The sequence below is a fragment of the Tyto alba genome, unplaced genomic scaffold, assembly GCF_018691265.1.
Source record: "Tyto alba isolate M040663 unplaced genomic scaffold, T.alba_DEE_v4.0 Super-Scaffold_2, whole genome shotgun sequence".
Classification (NCBI taxonomy): domain Eukaryota; kingdom Metazoa; phylum Chordata; class Aves; order Strigiformes; family Tytonidae; genus Tyto; species Tyto alba.
The window spans coordinates 48,942,204-48,957,292 of NW_024881282.1; positions in this window are offsets into that span (position 1 = coordinate 48,942,204).

The following is a 15,089-nucleotide window of genomic DNA, read 5'->3' on the forward strand; positions in this document are numbered from 1 at the left end:
CAAATACTGAGATGTTAGTGTTGGGTGTTGGGTCCCTAGCTGATGTGCCATTACCAGCATTTCCGTCTCGTAGCAGAACGTCCCTGGGACATGTTGAAATTGCAGAGATGTCTGATTCCAGGCCCTAGAGACGGGGGTCTGTCACACACCGGCTCAGTGGGAATGCTGGGGTGTGCTCCAGCTGGGCGGGAGCGGTGCAGAGCCCCCAGCTCCATGGCACAGCCTGCGGAAGCATCCGGAGCCATGCTCTACATGTGGCTTCTCATTGCCTTCTGGCAAAAGATGCGTGCTTCTCTCGCCCCCTGCAACCTCCTCCCCAAAACCCAGCCTTCTGTCGCTTGCATTTTTTTCTCACGAGCATGTTGATGAACAGCTGACATATTTCAGATTCATACTTTCACAGCTTCACAGTCACAGATGGCAATATTCTAGTGTATTTAAAAAAAAGAAATTGGAGGTGGACACTTTCTGAAAATTTGGCACTAAAATGTTATGCATTTCATCTAACATCTCCTGTACTATTTGCAGGTGGATGACTAGAGATCAGTTTAAAACAAGGGCCACAACTAGGCTATACTGAAACTTTCAGGATGTGTTCATTTATGTTCTGCATCTGGTTAGAACATCACTGAATTTTACTGTTACATGAAGCTCTCAGTTTTCTCCCCAAATGGGATTTAGAGATAAGATGCTAGGGCAAGTCAGAGAGTACTATTTTAAGTTAAATGTTTTCTCTATAGAATGGTTGTGACTCCTATGGGACTGTAAACATGAATTGTAATATGAAGAAAAAGAGATTGTTTGGGAAATACTGAGGCTGTAATAGATGGCCGTAATCCATCTTTGTCTTGCAGAATGGTACAGGCACCCTTTCTTTAAAACACAGAAAGCAGGTGATTTCATGTCAGCCTCGTCAGAGCAGCATTAAACTTGCATACAATAGTGAACTACCAAAAGAAGAAAGTGGAAGTTGTTTCCCTTGACCTTAAGATAGCTTATTTGCAAAAGCAGAAACATCAGACTTATTTAAGAAGCTTGGCATTTTCAGTGAAACAATACAAAACTCCATCAATCTGAAGAACAGTAAAGCATAGCCACATTATCTTATTAGGCTGATGCTAAATATAGAATGGATTTTCAGTTTCTTACAAGGATTTCTTTGCGTTGTGACTAAATGCAGCACCAGGGTTTTATGGAAATCTTATTTTCTTCATGCCTATGAATGTTGTTGGTACAATGTAGTGTTTGGCACTCTGAAAGTCTTAAAATGATGCCATTGTTTAGTAGTAGCTTTTGCATTTTGCTGGCATGAAAAATCAGATTTCTTCTAAACCAGAACACTGGAAAGGGGGGTAGAGGAAACACTAAAAGTCACAGATTTCTTAAACTCTTATGGAATCTGCCGCATATAACTGCGACCACACAGAAATAAAAATACTCAGTTTTCCCTATGTCAATGCCTTGACAATGACTGTAACTTTTGCAGTTCTGAAACTCCTCTTAGTTTTGGTTGGAAATCTCAGCAACAAAATTTATTTAGTTACTGCTGTTTATAGCCTCTACTTAACCCCTTTAAATATGTGAATAACGGAGCAATTCTAGAACTTAACAGCACTAGGGCTGAGCTCAGAGGAGAATTTATGCACAAACTTAATAGGTCCATCGGTAATTATTGAAGAGTTTTCTCAGTACAGAACATTATCTGAACAAATTCCCAGTGTGAAATGGCCTCACTGAAATCAGTGGCAAAAGTGTCTTTGGCTTGCTTATGCAAGAAGCTGGGAAGCAAACCAGTTGGGAAGCAACTGGTTTATGTCATGGACATTTCCAGGACATTCATCACCAACATCTTAGTATTCAAACATATTTCAGTTGAAATATTTTTATTATTATTAATAATAATGGCATTTATCCTGGTGGTCACCGATTCTGGTTTGGGTACAAGTAGCCACAAGGAAATGAAGCCTCAGCTTTTACCTGTGCCCCATTCCCCCTTTCTCCCTCCTCCCCTGGCTGATGCAACTGCAGCAGAATGGCCCATGCAAGTGCCTCGGGGCTTCACACTGCAGCTCACACTGCAGCAGGGCGGGGGTCCAACCTCCCCCCCGGCACAGGAGTGAGGAGGAAAAGGCGACTGTCACTCCGCACCCAACCCAGCCGCAAGGTGTGCGGCACCACCCCTGTCCAGTGCACGCCTGGTGCCTGCTACAAGCAAGCTGCTTGGGTTTCTCCAGAGGTAAAGAAGGTGGACCAAACGTATCCAGAAAGTGATTTTATCCATGTCTTAGGTATGTCCTTTTATCCATGTCTTTCAGTATAGGTCAAATTGATCTCTGCAAGTGCCTGTTGACAAAGTAGCTGGATCTGTTTCCCTCCTAGTGTGGGGTCAGAGGCTCAGCTCAGAGGCTCCAGTGCCTGCCCCTCCTGGTGCTTTTTCCACTCTCACAGATGTGGAGGGCCAAGGCTACTTCATGAGCATTTCCCCTCTATCGCCCCAGAAATGTCTTCTTTTTCAGGACTTGAGTTCTCAGACGAGTGTGCAATCATAGCCTGCCTGGGAGCTGGTTCATGCTCAGGTGTATGTGGGACTGACATGTCCCCCACACTAACTCCCAAGCTTTCTTCTCTTTTTTATGTTGCAAGAAACACATCTCTGACTTAAACCATCCTATCAAGTGAGGTCCAGGCGTACTTCAAAACCAGTTCTTGGAAGAGCATTTGTCTATCTGAGAAGCTTTAAGTAGAGTTTATGTTACTTGTTTGCTTTTTTTTTTTTTTTTTTTTTCCCCTTCTGCAGTCTCCTGAACCTGTAGATTATTCCGTTGTTTTCTTTGCACGTGCCTTCACTGCTTCTTGCCTTCTGTAGCTTTCCTAGCTTCAACTCTGCCCATCCTGTATTCAGGACTTACCCACACACCTCTTTTGCCTGTCTCCTCATTACAGTGCAGCTGTAGCCTGCACGTGAGCTGCTGGGATGGGAAAAGGTAAGTGAATTTGAACCTTAATCACAAGGGTAAAGGAGTACAGGCCTGGTTCTCTTTGTGAAGCTGACTAAAACTTGTTGGAGATGTCGCCTTATGTAGTTGGGTCTAATCCAGCTTGGAATGAATTTGCAATTCTCTGCAGCTCCTTTTGTATGGCCACCACATTTGGGAACATTAAATTTTGGAGCCACAAAGTGCTGTCTAAAAGCAGCACAGCTGTCAAAGATTGGTTTGCAACTGGAATATAGCCAGTGCCAGGGACACTGCAGAGGGACATGCCAAAAAATGTATAGAGATGATTGCTTAGAAACCAAATTCAGAAATTAGATTTTCCAACCACATATTCACTGAACTATTGATTTACCAATCAGTATAATAGTACTGAGCAGAATGATTGGATTGCTGAATGTATCGTAATTTATCAAAAATAATAACAAGTACTGACATGATTCTTTCTGCTGTTTTTAAGTCTTACTGTAGTACTGAATTTCCTTGAGACCTGAAGATAAATACAATGAAAATAGGTTCATTAGCTAAATTAATAAGAATATACTTTTATAAGAATTTACTTTATGAGAAGTTTTTATGTTCTAGTCATAGACAAAAACTGTTCATTAAGTTTTATTCATAGTCTTCAGTACCCTTAAAATAGGGCATAATTTCTAGACTTCTGCTATCCTTATTTCTGGGAAGCCTGTTTCACTTATCTGTATTTGAGCTTTTAGGCAGTAACTAGTAATTTCTGATTCAGCTATTCCTACATTGCCTGTGCCTATCTAAAAATACTAGACAAACTCTGTTATATGCTTCCCCAAGTTTTCAGGTGACATGTTTTGTAATAACTGTTAAGGCAGGTAGACATATGCTTTGCAACAGAGATGCTCCAGATTAATAGTCTGTAGTTCACAGCAGGTCCATGGGGTGATTTGTGGGGCTGGCTTTGCCTCAGTGGGGCTGTTTCTACCATGTATAAGCTAAAGTAAGGGTCTGGGACTGCAGCTGACTCCCCATAAAGGTTTCAGCATGCAGAGCTGAGAGTTGCCAGCATCTGCCTATGGCCGGCACTGGGGTTTGATTCCCTACTTCCCTAAAAAGCCCATCCCAGCCCACCAAGCAGCATGGACATACTCTTCAGGGCACAGCTGTGGTGTTACACCTGCATTGCCAACAACATTGCCAACAGCCTTTTGGGTCTTGGATCTGATTTCATCCTTGCAGCTGGCTGCCTTGTTTGGGACCCCGCGGCGGTGCGTGGGGTAAGTGTAACAGCATTCAAACCTTAACACTCAACTGTGCAATACCTGACGGAAGTTTTAACGAGTCAACTGGAGCCTGCTGTCTGCCCAAGAAGCAGTGTTAAGTGACAGCCACAATGCTGCTGAAGCATGCGTCTGGGTCCTCTTGTCCTGAGGATTTCATGAGGGTGGTTTCTCCTGTGTGGTAGGCTTTGCTTGTAGAGCTGGTGGCAGGGAAGCAGAGCTGTGTGGTGGATGCTGAACACCTCACAGCCTTCTCCCTCTTCCCCTTCATCTCCACAGCTTTTCAGAATAGTCACATCATCACAAAAATATATGAATAATGCCACATTTTGATGTTTTACAATATCATGTGCTCAGTATAAACTGTAAATTGTACCACATGGCACGAGGCAGTGGGAGGCAGGGGATCTTCTCCAAATCTCTCTGCAGGAGTATGCCTTTGGGAGCTCAGCTGTAAGCAATGCTTTTTTTAGTGATAGAGATCATGTTTTTGCCCATTGGGTAGGTGGATGGATTTAGAGGGCTGTGCAGGTCCAGGTGGGCCTGAGAGGGGGACATATGCACTGGATGGTCCCTGTGTTCACATGCTGGCCTGCCTGCACCAACATCCAAGGTATCTGTTGGATGTGGACCATGGTGTGAGGACTGGAGACCGTATATCCCAAATCAGCCTCAGTGGCCAAATCCTGCTGGTCCTCTTCCTCTGGGACGCTGGGTGTGGGCAGGAGATGAGTGAGCTGTGCAGCACAAGGAGGTAGGCAGCTGCAGAGGCAGCAGGTCAGTGGGGAGAGCTGCTGCTGGGGTCTGGGCACAGCTGTGGGGCAATCCAAGGGGCTGCACCATCACTGCCCACTGCGTGTCCTCTCCCGCTCACATCCAGAGGCATTGAGCCCTTTGCCACAAAGCTGTAGCTCACTCCTTCGCAGTCCCCACATTTTCTCTTTTAGGACTTTATTGGGCTTTTACAGACCAGGGGAAAGCAAAGAGCATCCCCGAGGACGAGGGCACAGAGAAACATTTGCTCCTTGGGTGCTCTGGGTATGGGGAGATCCTCCTGCCCTGGGCATCACTGAAGTCACCATCTCCTCTCCTTCATGCCCCATCTTGGCCTCCTGCACATCTCCAGCAGCTGGAAAATGAGAAACCACTGTGCATTTCTGGTCCTAATGAGGTTCTTTCTTCCTTTCCTGTTACTCTATGTGATGAAGTGTCACCGTGAAGGTGACACCAAGTACATTGATCACTACAATCAGCTCAAAACAATGTGGTCAGGCATAAGGCAAGGTTTGTTAAATGGCTCTGCAGGCTATGTGTGGACTCTAGGCCCCTGGAGATGCAGTTGTTATTACATATTTTGCACAAGGGATTGTACCGGTTTTGGCTGGCATATAGTTAATTTTCTTCATACCAGCTCATATGGGATATCTTCTAGATTTGCAAACAAAACAGTGTTGATAACACACCTATGTTTTAATTATTGTTGAGCAGTGCTTACACAGAACCAAGACCTTTTCTGTTTCTCACACCACCCTGCCAGTCAGTAGTCTGGGGTGCACAAGAAGTTGGGAGGGGACACAGTTGGGACACTGACCCCAACTGACCAAAGGGATTGCCCAGACCTCCATATGGCATCATATTCAGCAGCAAAATCTTGTGGGGTGTGGAGCTTGCCAGGGCTGCTGTTGCCTGGGGACTGGCTGAGCATCAGTGAGATGGTGGTGAGCAATTCTGGGGGGTTTTTTGCACCACTTCTTTTTTTCAGTTTTGTTTTTCTCTTCTTTTGTTTTTTATTTTACTTATAAAATGTATTTATCTCAAACCATGGGCTTTTCAGTTTTGTTTTTCTCTTCTTTTGTTTTTTCATTTTACTTATTAAATTGTATTTATCTCAAACCGTGGGCTTTTCCACTTTGAATATTCTCCCAGAACCTGAATTTAGTTATGTTTAAGGTGATAACAACGCTTTTTAGTTTGCTTGGATGTTTTTTCCTCCAATTAGTCAGGTTTAAATATCCAATTTAGCTTCTACATAGGAAATTCTTTTTTTTTCCTTTTTTTGCAACACAATTTTCTCTTTCAAGACCAACTTGAGGCAGTTTCAAGGAGACATCAAAAGCATAACAGCTGATGTTGAAATGTGAGTGCCAGCTCACAGTTTCACAACTGCATGTGTTTTTTAGCCTCACCAGGATTACAAGGCCACCAGTGTTTCTGAATTAATTTTATATACCTTCAAATGGCTTACAATACTAAAATAGAACAAGTGACCACCTTCCCCCTCAAAGGATTCAAACAAAAAATAAACAAGGAGAAATTCTGTCCTTTCATTGGCACTGTGGATCTCTGGTAGTGGGGTTTATGGACAAAAGGCTTATTGTCAAATGTGCAAGGAAGGATCCGAGGATCTCTCCCTTCTACCAGTGTTTGACTTCACGTTTCTTCTGCTTCAGAAGTCCTGGCTCCCCAGAGCAAGGTAGTTGCTGACTATACTGGGGTTTTGAGTATGGGTGTTCTGGGCCTGCAATGTTCTGGTCCACACAAACTCACTTAGGTGAAAAAGTCAGGCTATTCTGTTCTTTAGCCAGGGAAAAAGAAACTGCAGGCACCAACTGATAAAAGCCAAGAGGCTAGCATTTAGGACCCTGGGATTCACTGAAATCAGTAGGGTGTAGTCTACTACCTCTACCTGCTTGTGGATCTGACAGATTGAATCAATCTGCTCCGGACGTGAAAGCCAGAGGTCTGTTAGTCCAACCTTGAATGTTAAATTATTTAATTGTTTTAGCTGAAATGTTGAGTGACTGGGCCTCTGTTTCCTTTTTTTTTTTTTTTTTAAAAAAAAAAAAACAACCAACCAACCAACCAAAAAAGGCAGATGGGGATAATATTACTTATCCACTTCTGAAATGTGATTTCAGTATAAAGTACTCTTCAGGGGGAAGCTGGGTCTTGGTTAAATGGTAGTCTCAGCCTTGCACTGACCCTGGGGGTAAAAGAGGAAAAGATGTAGTTGGAAAAAGCCATTCCTTGTATGCATATCAAACACAAATAGAAGTCTCTTTGGTCACAGGTCACTTGGTAAGGTGGCTGATAATGTCTCTGATGTTGCCTCACACTGAGGTGCAGATGAGAGGACTGCAGTGGGGCTGTGAGCGCTGAAGCACTGCCAGGGCTCAGGAACTCCAGAGACTTCTAATTCCTCTGTCATGCTGCACTATCATGCAATTGTATAAAACTGTCTCCTGCAAAAAGGGAATTTTATCCTTCTCATCAGACAGTGCAGCAAGTAGTGCTTGTGAATGTGAGTGCAGTGAGCAATACATATGCAAATGGACTGCACATTTCAGCGCTTAGCACTGATTTATTACAGCTATCATCTGGGCTAACGTGTTGTGCCAGGGGTCTCCATCACATCATAGACACCTGCCTGGAAAGCAGAGGGAAGCCACAACCCTGCCTGGCAGTTGGCACCACCAAATTAGACTGCGCAGTGCCAGAAGCTAGCGAAGCTATGGCAGGAGACGTCCCCTCCCCCTGGAGAAAGGTGTTTGCAGTTCAGGACATGCTCTCTCAACACACTGGCTCTTGGGCAACATCCTCACAGACTCGATCCTCTCGGCATATGGGCACTTCACAACCTGCCACCAGATTTAATCCAGACAAACTCATTCCACCTTTGGAAGCCCTCCATTGTGGACCTGGATTACAAATGAATTTAGTAGAACTTTTTTTTTTTTATTATTTTTAGAGAAAAAGAAACAAGGATGAAGAAAAGCTACACTTTCAGAGCAGTACCGTGTAGCTTTGGAACACTGTTTAATATAATGGTTGTCCAAAAATTATGCTGACAAGAAAATCCCAGAAAAAAATAACATAAGGAAGCAAAATTCATGTAATCTAATGGACATCCACCAGTGTACTTCCTTAGTTTTCATCTCCTCAGTCTCGTCAGAAAGATTCCTACTTACTTTTTATAAACAATCAAACTACAATAACAAAAGTAACCCTATTCAATAATTATCCCAAATGACTGATACTGTATTTTTGTCATCTTGATCACCCTGAGTTAATTTTTTTCCCATCTAAATAAGAACTAGAAAAATAATTTTGTTTTACTTTCTTTTAATATTCGACACTATCAAAATATATGTCTTTCTCTTGCGGAGTACAGAGACTGCTATACACTGGAGAGATACAGATTTCCCCCATTTCCGTTTCTTTACATGCTAGCATGTAAAGAAACAACAGCATAATGTATTACTGGTCAATAGTTAAAGAGTCTATGGCAGCAACCATGTTGTATGGGTGATGTCAAGAGTTAAGGGCCTTTTTGTTTTCTTCCCTTGTGTATCAAGCATTTAGTGAAAACCATTATGAGGTTATATTAACATAAACTACTTTTAACAAACTATGATGGCAAGCTGAAAGTAGTACATTGGATAAAAAGTCTTCACTGAACTTCCATTTCAACAAAGTTATCTTCAGATGCCATGTGTATTGGCCCTTTCCATTGAGACTGCGTTCAGCTGTTGTTAATATCACTAAACATTTGCTGAATCTGCTTCAGCTTCTGGGTAAGCTGTTTCTGATGTAGTAGCCTTGACTCATTGGTTGGGACACATGCACTTTTCTGGAGAGGAACAGCACAGTGCCCAGTACATTGGTTCTATTTGAACCACACAGAGGTTAACATGCTCCTGCTTGTCACACCAACTCTCTGCACAGGCTGAATCAGAGAAGACAATGAGTGCTGCAGAAAGACAAGCTCTTCTGCTGAAAATGTGTGGCACACACAAGCATTTTGGCAAAAAAACCCCAGTAGTCATTAAAATATTCAAGCAACCCTAGCTGGTATAAACACTGTTCAAACACTCATAACTGACACAAATACTGAATGTCTCATATGTTCTTCTATTCACATCATAGCCACTCTTTCTTTTTTTTGCCCAAACCTCAGTGCAGCTTGTTCTCCAGACTTTATAAACAATATCTCATGCACATTGTCTACATGAAGAGTTCATTTACAGTTTGATGAAAAGAAAATGTGGTGGTTCACAGCCAGTATACAGAGCTCACACTGTCTGACTGACTAGAAAACTTGGGGATCAGTATAACATATGTATAACATATGAACATACATCAGATCAAGGTCTACCCAGACACTGTCCCTGTCTTTGATGTGGGATGCCCATGGTTCAATTCCCTCTTTGGCCCTAACTGCAGATGTGAGAAGATCCAGATTGTTGCCATCATACTCATGGCCAGTGCAAAGTTGAATTGCAGGAGGAGCAACTAAGGAATAAAGAGGAAAAGTACAAGGACAATTATCCTTCCTCAGTTTATGTGTTTTTATGTCTCACTCTGTCTCTCAGCATGGACATCTTATACAAATGCGACCCCCTTGGCTGCCAGCAGAAGGGTGTAAATGGGTTTGCTAAAATCAGTCAGACTGAGGGTCTGAAAATGCTGTGTATTGCTTCATATGCAGTCTTTGAGCTTCTGCCCATGTTTCACATATTCCTCGTTGTCAACAAGGTAAGTTTAAAAATGTGACTTTTCAAGAAATCTTGCAGGTTGGCTTCAAGCACATTTTTGTTCTTTTCTCAAAACAGCATCAAAATGGTACCTGTTGTCACATTTTCAAACCAGAGTAGCCCAGTGAAGTTTTCTTTTGAAACTGCGAAGATATGAAGAGCACTAATGCAAAATGAAGTGAATATCTATTACTTATAATAGAAGACTGGAGCTGAAGATTAAGAAAAATAGAATTGCAGGGAAAAGCACTAGTGAATGTTGTCATATGCAGACATCAGAAGCCACTGGTTAATATACAGTGTGCCAAGAACAGACATCTTTGAAGTATGAATGTATTTTTGTGTAGAGCAGGAAAAAAAAACAGCGAAGATGCAGAGAAAAATAACATGCTGAGTCTCAAAGTTTTATTGTAACCCACTCATCCAAAGTCTGCCCCTGAAAAGATTAATGTTTTAGAAATGTAATTATGAAATGAAATCTAGATTACCTGTCCCACTCTGAAAGTGAAAAACAGTAAAGGAATAAATGAAAAGATCATAATTCATGATTAAAAATTCATCTTGAAAGTTTAGACTTTTTTATTTTTTTTTTTATTGCTTTTGACAGTATATATAAACAGATATAGAAAATTACTTCCTGGAATATATCTGGAGGGAATATTTAAAGTCGATGGATGAAATTTTAGGCATACAGTCTGGACCAAATTCTTATTCTTCTTTTCTTGTAAGGTTGTTCCTGCTCTAAAAATGTTTGTATTGATAGCATTTGGGAATACTATCTAACATAAGATACCTGAATGTGACTTATTGAGAGTGTAGAGTCCATAGGGTCTGAGTGATCTGTCTGTGGTTATCTGTGATTGATTATAACAATCACATCCCTCAGTGGACTAGCATTTCTGGAATAAACAGCACTATGTGTGAATTAGAAGTTCATTTTTCTATAGTCATGTGCATCCACAACTTTGCATTTTTTCTCAAAAGCCAGTGCAGTAAATATTCACTATTCTAAAACTTGTTTGTTCTTATTATGATGACTGAAACAGTGCATGGAATTCATATCACAGTCTGCACAAAGATGGGTTTCACTCAAACTAAACTCAGATGCCAGTAAGATTCAATGACAGATGTGTTTGTTTAAAGAAAATTCAAAAAACTCTTATGTGTATGAGTCTAATAAATGCATTAAAAAATAAGTGATGACTCATGTAAAATATTTGACAGCATACATCCAGATCTAGAAAGGAGATTCTGCTAGTTTTTAAAAATATATCTAAGCAAGAAGTATTTTTTTTCACCAGGTTAAACAAACCAATGCATACTTTGTTCCAGGCAGAAAGTTTTTCCTTTTTTTGTACCACCTACATGGGCTATTTATTTCACTCGAATTGTCTTGTATTTTGGCATATGTGAAAAACCTTTAGACTTTCCATAATGCCACAGTTCATCTGAGGTCAATCTAAAATGTCTCTGGTTCCCCTCTGAAATTTTCCAATCACTGAATCACCCTCACACAGCCTTTTAAATTAATTTTTCTGTAAGCATTTAGGAATAATGCACCATTCTGTTTCTAGAAAAAAAATAAAAAAAATTTCCACTATTGAGAGCTCTACCTCTCAGTGATGCAAGGGGCTGAGAACATGCCCAAGGCATAATTTAATGGGGGCACTCATTGCTTTAATTTCCTTCTGCTAGGCCTCACCTTTATCTACATTCACATTTTGTCTGAGCTCTGGCACACTATTCATCGGACAGTACAGCCAGTGTGTTGTACTGGTCCTGGTTTGCTGCACCTGGAGTGTTGGTGTCTGACCACTGAGCCCGTCTCGTGCTTCCCACTCACACCTATCTGGAGGAGCAGGAGTTGGTCCTACCCTTTGGAAGTGGCAATGATTTGGTCATTTCCTGGTAATACTGGTCTCCTAGAAAGTGCCTCAGCATTTTTAATATGAACAACAAAGGCCTTCATTATCTCTATGTTTAAGTACCTGGGAGGATGCTGATCTCCGATTTTATACACAGTGTTGTGAAAATTCTCCAGTTCTCCATGGAGAGCTTAGAGTATATCTACAAAGCACATGTTGGTGTTAAAGGGTCTATCTGTCACTCACAAGATCTAATAAAATCAGTCACCATGAATTGATTAGCCTATTCAGGGGACTAGCATAATGTAGTATATTTTCTCCAGCACCTATTATAATTTTTACAGCCTCTTATTATCACTTCTTGTGCCATCAAAATTGTCTTCTGCTGTCATAAAACTTCAGGATTCCTTCAGCTTCTTGAGCTCTTGCTTGGATTTTCATCCCAAATCCACTGAAAGCTGCCTCTGCCTGGTAATTGTTCTTATGCTGGCAATCTAGGCAAGAGGATCAGCCCCAAAAGACAGTTCTCTATTTAGAGTCTTTGGCATCCTTCATCACCTGGGCAACACCCACTCTAGTGAAGGCACCAGAAACTTTAATCTTTTAGGGCAATTTTAACTTCGGAATTTTTCCACTAAGGATTTTGTATTTGTTCACAGCACTCCTGACCCTATGCTGTTCATCAGTTACTCACAGCCAAGGCATCTGGAAGTAGTCTGCTTCACCCTTTATGTTAAATTTTTGTCATGTCTGTCATTTAACTAGCTCTGACTTGAGGCAAACTGTTTCTGAGATTAAGTGTGTAAATCCTTTACACAGTGCACATTTCTGACAGAAATGCTTTGTCATGATTGCAGACCACCCAGATGAATGTCAGGGCTAATATCCAAAATCTTCATTCTAAGAAATAATCCCTTTCCAGCAGAGTAGCTAAGTACACTGAAATGCAAGCACTTATGCAAGACCTGTTGACTTTAGATGCACTTAAAACACATCTTTAAGTGCCTTAGTGAAGCACCATTATGATAAAAATCTAGACTGCAAAATAATGCCCTTTGAGCAGATAAAGATCTGCCAAGGTATTTCTGTGAGATATTGCTTAAAGATTGCTTCCTTTTCTAATTCTTCAATAAGGTGACTCAGCTCCTTCTGATCATTCACAAAAATCTGCTGGAAAAGTTTAATCAGTTCAGGAAAATTCTGGCAACTTCAAACTGAATCTTTCTCTCAAGGGCGACTGTCACTTCTGCTTACTAATAATTAGACAGCACCAAAAAAAAAAAAAAAAAAAAAAAAAAAAGCCAAGCATAAATTAACCTGGAAATAGCAGCATTAAATGTTTAATGGCTCTGGAGACTGAACATCTTTGAGTTATTCATTAACATAATTATATGTACTGTTTTGTCCAACAAGATTTTTCCTTGTGTTATCTCATACCTTTATTCAAAACCTAAACCCCACAGCTCTGGGGTTGTTGTTCCATACTCCTTTCTGGACTCATTTTTTGCTCAGTGTACAGAAGGACTTGGGTACTCACCTGCCTTGCCCCCTCCAATGTTAGCCCTTATATCCAACAGCCAGAGTCTCCAAGACACTGCTCAGTGGTGCCTAACCCCAAAGGGGTCTAATTTTCCAGCACCAGCAGTAAATCCTCACAGGTGCCTGCACAGCTGCCTTGGTCATGCCAGCTACTTTCCCTGTCTTGGCTGGCTCAAAAGCTGGGATTTTGCAAGGATGGATTCAAGTGCTCAGATTGGGGGATGGAGATGCTGTTTTCAAATCCTGAGGACAATAAGATGTCTCTGTGCATGTGGAAGTGGGTCACCCATGTCCTTGAGCCTCCATCCCCTCAGCCTTCCCTGAATTTCCTTGTCCCCACATTATGCTCTCTAAAGCAGGGCCTGCAGTCTCTATATACTTTGATCTTAAACCCTTGATATAAGTGTAGCATAGAGAAAAGCTGATAAGGTAATGGTTTAGCAACCACATTTGTGAAATATTTATAAACTACAATATAATTCCTTAGAATATCATAGAGCTATTTCACACAAATGGAGCATTGGTAAATTTTTAAAACAGTCAGACCACTCTGAACTACAAATTTAATAGGAACACCTAAGTGACAGCTGGCTTTCACGAACACAAATTCGGCTTGGAGGAAAGAAGTGATCAGCAGGCTGGCCTTTTTGGGGAACAGCTGGCTGTCTGGCTCAAGGGATTCACAGGCTTGGAAAGCATGTAATTCACAGGCATAAGGGAAACTCATAGGGTCTCAGGCTTACTGCTGTGATTACCAATCCATCTCTTTCCCTATAAACTTCATTTTTACAGCAGTTAAGAGCTGCTGCTGTGCCTTCTTCATCTTTTAGAGAGTGCCCTTCTGAATTAAACTCTGTTTATGGAACACAGACTCTTAAAATTTACTCTTTTTCCAGCATTTATCAAATATCTGCCGATCAAGACCTGCTTTCCTGTATATCCGTTCCCAATCCACTATGGTAAATACATTATCATCTTAGAGATAGCATTTCTCCTTCTTTCCTCCCTTCTCAGTTTGACTTCCTATCTGTTCATGATGTCTCACCTCAGGTGAGATCTTGGCTCAGGTTACACAGACAAGGACTTGGTCCTGGGAGGTGTCTGTCCTGCAGGCAGGTACAACCAGGCTGCCCTTTGGTGGGCTTGCCTATGCAGACAGCGATACACGCATCTTGTTTGCGTGGTCAGGGTCTCAGGGTAAAAACTGTTATTCTCCCCTCTCTTTGGCTTCTGGGGCTTGCAGCATGCTTTGTGACACCTGGGGATATATTCTGAAGAGATGGCAACACAGGTATCTAGGAGGGGAGAGGTGGTCTGATTCACAGGAAGCCTGCAAGTCAGAGCAGGTTTGCTTCTGACTTGCTGGGAGATGTTAGGCTCAACCTGTACCCCAGTTCTCTATAGCTGCATTAATATTGTGATATGAGCTGAGGTCTTTATTAAAGTGAGTTTTATGAATGGCAAAATGATAATTATTTGACTCAGCCACATTCTTCTGAAATGCTTAGTCACATGAAAGACTTTTTTCCTTTCAGGGGTTTGAAAGATAATTTAGATAGATTGTTCCTTTCAAGTAAAGCAATCTCATATTTGCCATGGTTGGATGTGAAGTTGTTCAGTAGTATTATTGCATTACTAGCTTGCCATTCATGTTCTCAAAGAACTTCAAAAGGGATGCTTTGATGTACTTATGGACTTCTTCCAGCTGGTATGTAGCACATAGTGTCTGTGCTTTTGCAGCAGATCATAACTTGACTTGTGGGATTTTTAATATTTTACTGACTGCCTGAGGAAGTATACTGAGGGGTGCCTTTTGAACAACATACAGGAGCTGGATAACAAGACGACAGTCATAAATGGAATATTTATATCGACAGCAAAATACCCAGTGCTCTTGGAAAGAGCTAA